Source organism: Trachypithecus francoisi, unplaced genomic scaffold, assembly GCF_009764315.1.
Source record: "Trachypithecus francoisi isolate TF-2019V2 unplaced genomic scaffold, Tfra_2.0 Lachesis_group12, whole genome shotgun sequence".
Lineage (NCBI taxonomy): Eukaryota > Metazoa > Chordata > Mammalia > Primates > Cercopithecidae > Trachypithecus > Trachypithecus francoisi.
The window spans coordinates 51,280,263-51,284,097 of record NW_022681457.1 but is presented as its reverse complement, the minus strand read 5'-3'; the positions used below and the strand labels follow the sequence as shown (position 1 = coordinate 51,284,097).

Sequence of the window (3,835 nt, the reverse complement as noted above, 5' to 3'; positions counted from 1 at the left end):
CTGGTCTTTTAAAAAGTTATACAAGGTGTACTTGTAGAGGTAAAGGGACCATTCAAGTGGAAAGACCAGCATAAGCCAAGTCAGATATGTTAGAAAGTGTAGGTCTTACTAAAGGTACTGTAGAATTATTCCATTTGACTGAAGCACTGAATAGGTGTGTTGAAATGAAAGATGAGACTGGAAATGAGATTAGGGCTTGACAAGAAGGGACTTGAAGATCAGGAAACTAGAATTAGACATCTTCAAACCATACCAGAATTCTAGATTTGGCTTATAGTTTTACTGCCATCAAGAGTTTATAATTTGGTATAATTTGGGGGTTTTGGGATCAGATTCTTAACAGATTCTATCTGGAAGATTGGAAATAATTTATATTTTGAGGAAAAATCATATCCCCAGATCCCTTTGTATTATTCCTAAAGTAACCAATTTAAATTAAAAAACAAACAAAAGTAGGACTTATTTCAACAAAATCAATTTATTTTAACATTGGGAAATTATATGGGTGTTTTCCGAGATTATTATTGAAAATTCAAACGGGATTAATCCATTTTCAAAAAGTATAGGTAACCAAAGATTTATTTATGAACTGCTTTCAATTTATATTTAGAATAATGTACAAGAAAGATAAATGGTTCATTGCAAATAATGCTATAAAATTATCCCATGTACAATTTTTTCAATGAGTCAATTTTATAATATCAGACAAACAAAAGCTGAAGGATTTCATCAATAACAGACCTGTCTTACAAGAAATGCTAAAGGGACTCCTTCAATCTGAAAGAAAAGAACATTAATGAGCAATTTAAAAAAGTCAACTGACGGTACAAAACTCACTGGTGGTAGCAAGTACACAAGGAAAAAAAAGAATATTATAGCACCATAATTGTGGTGTGTAAACTCCTCATATCGCAAGTAGGAAGACTAAAAGATAAACCTATCTAAAATAATAACTATAACAACTTTTCAAGCCATACACAGTATAATAATAAATAGAAGCAACAAAAATTTGAAAAGCATGGAGATGAAATTAAAGTGTAGAATTTTTAGTCATTTTATCTTTGCTTGTTTGTTATTTGTTTGTTTATGCAGTCAGGGTTGTCATCAGTTTGAAATAATAGGTTATAAAATATTATTTGCAAACCTCATTGTAACCTCAAATCAAAAAACATACAACAGATACACAAAGAATAAAAAGCAAGAAATTAAAACATACCACCAGAAAAAATCACCTTTGCTAAAAGGAAGACAGGAAAGAAAAGAAGACCACAAAACTACTAGAAAACACATAAAATAGCAAGATTAAGTCCTTACTTATCAATGATTACATTGAATGTGAATGGACGAAACTCTCCAATCAAAAGACATAGAGTGATCCTCCACTGATCAGGCCTCCAAGCACATTCCCCAGGCCCCTATCCAGGTCTTCATCTCTCCTATTCCTGCCACTGCCACCTCCACCCTTCAAGAATGAGTTAACTAGGAACATGTCTCCTCACATCCAGAGGTCTGGCAGTCAGTTCTTCAGCAGAGGCAGAAGAGGTGGCAGAGTGGCCATGTGCTTCCTAGGTGGAGTCATTATCTCCATCATGGAGATGGCTACACAGCACAGCCTAGAGCCCCTGCCTCCACACACACATTGCTCCAACACTGAGGCCAACAAGAGTGCGAAGGTCCATCATTTCTGGAGAGTCTTTGCCCAGTTGGCTGGAGATGGCATCAAGGTCAGTGGCGCAGAACTGATGAATATTCTCAACAAGGTTGTTATCAGTAGGACTGAACTGAAGACTCATGGTTTTGGCATTGATACATGTCAAAGCATGGTGGCCATGATGGATAGTGACATCACAGGCAAGCTGGACTTTGAGGAATTCAAGTACTTGTGGAACAACATCAAAAGGTGACAGACAATATACAAGCAGTTTGATGTTGACTGATCTGGAACCGTTTGCAGCAGTGAACTTGCAGGGGCCTTTGGGGCAGCAGGGTTCCACCTGAATGAACAACTACAACATAATATTCTGACACTACTTGGATGAAGGAGGGAACATGGATTTTGACAACTTTATCAGCTGCTTGATCACATTCTTCTCTTTAGCATGTGTATCATTCTCAAGAATAGACAGTATGTTAGGCCACAAAGCAGTCTAAAAAATTGAAATTATAAATAGAAATGAATAATAAGGTGATCATTGAAAACCATACCTATATCAAAAAAGTAGAAAAATGTCAAGTAAACAACATAATAATGTATCTTAAAAAACTAGAAAAGTAAAAGCAAACCAAATCCAAAACTAGTAGACTTAAAGAAATAAGAAAGATCAGAGCAGAAATAAATGAAGTGAAAATTAAAAAAATACAAAGAACTAACAAAACAAAGTTGATTTCTTGAAAGATACAATTGACAAACCATTAGTCTCAGAAAAACAGAGAGAAGATGCAAATAAATGAAATCAGACATGAAAAAAGAGACATGACAATGGACACCACAGAAATTCAAAAGATCATTAGAGACTACTATGAGGAGCTATATGCTAATAGCTTGGAAAGCCTAGAACAAATGTATAAATTCCGAGACAAATACAATCTACCAAGATGAAGAAATCCAAAATCCAAATAAGTCAATAATAAGTAATGAGATTTAAGCCATAATAAAAAATCTCCCAGCAAATAAACCCTGGCATTCAATAGCTTCACTGCTTAATTTTACCAAACATTAAAAGAAAAACTAATACCATTCCTACTCAAACTATTCCAAAAAAAAAATAGAAGAAATCGGAATACTTCAAATTCATTCTACAAGGCTGGTATTGTGACACATCATGATACCAGATGACATCAAAAAATAGAAATAGAAACATACATCAAAAATAGAAAACTACAGGCCAATATCCCTGATGTATACATATTTTTAATTTTTATTTTTAATTTTTGTCAGTACTAAGTAGTTGTATATATTTGTGGGGAACATGAGATACTTTAATACAGGCATGCAATGTGTAATAATCACATCATTGTAAATGCAGTATCCATCCCTCAAGCATTTGTCCTCTGTTGCAAACAATCCAATTACATTCTTTTAGTTATTTTAAAATGTACAATTAAAATATTATTGACTATAGTCTCCATCTGTGCTATAAAAAACTAGGCCTTATTCATCTTTTGTAACTACTTTTTCTACCCATTAATGATCTGGGCGATGTGGAAAAGGTAAGGCAAAGTGTCATAGACAGATTCTTTCCATTCTGGATTTTCTCCTAATCTCTTCATGATCCTTGTAATTTAACTGCTGTGATCTATTTGTGAAACTTAGAAATCCAACAAGTGAGAAAAACTTTGGCCTGTTTGAATCACACTTTTCGGTAAGATTAGATATCATGGTATATTAGGTAAAACACCCTTTTATTTCTTGGCACTGTGGTGAATGATTTGATTTGATTTGATAAGAACTTGTCAAGCAGCTCAGTTCCAACAGGAGTTAGAAATTCTGTGTTTATTTTTCAGCTTTAGTGAAGTAAAACTGACAAATAAAACTGTATATAATTAAGGTGTGCAGCTTGATGTTTTGATATATGTATACATTGTGAAATGATCGCCACAATGAAGCCAATAATATAGCCATCACCTCACATAGTTACTATTTTTTTTTCTGTTCTTTTTTTTTTTTTTTTTTGAGGTGGGATGAGAACACTTAAGATCTATCCTCTTAGCAAAATACAAGGTCACAATTAATAAAATATTGTTAATTATAGTCACTGCTGTACAGTACATCTCCAGAGTTTGCCTTGCATAACTGAAATTTCTTTCTTTTTCTTTCCCTTCCTTCCTTCCTTCC

At 33.8% G+C, this 3,835-nt stretch overlaps 1 pseudogene; it reads left to right on the top strand.

Moving 5' to 3' along the window:
- The first annotated feature begins 1,256 nt into the window (after positions 1 to 1,256).
- LOC117092226 lies at positions 1,257 to 3,507 on the top strand (annotated as a pseudogene).
- Positions 3,508 to 3,835: the final 328 nt, after the last annotated feature.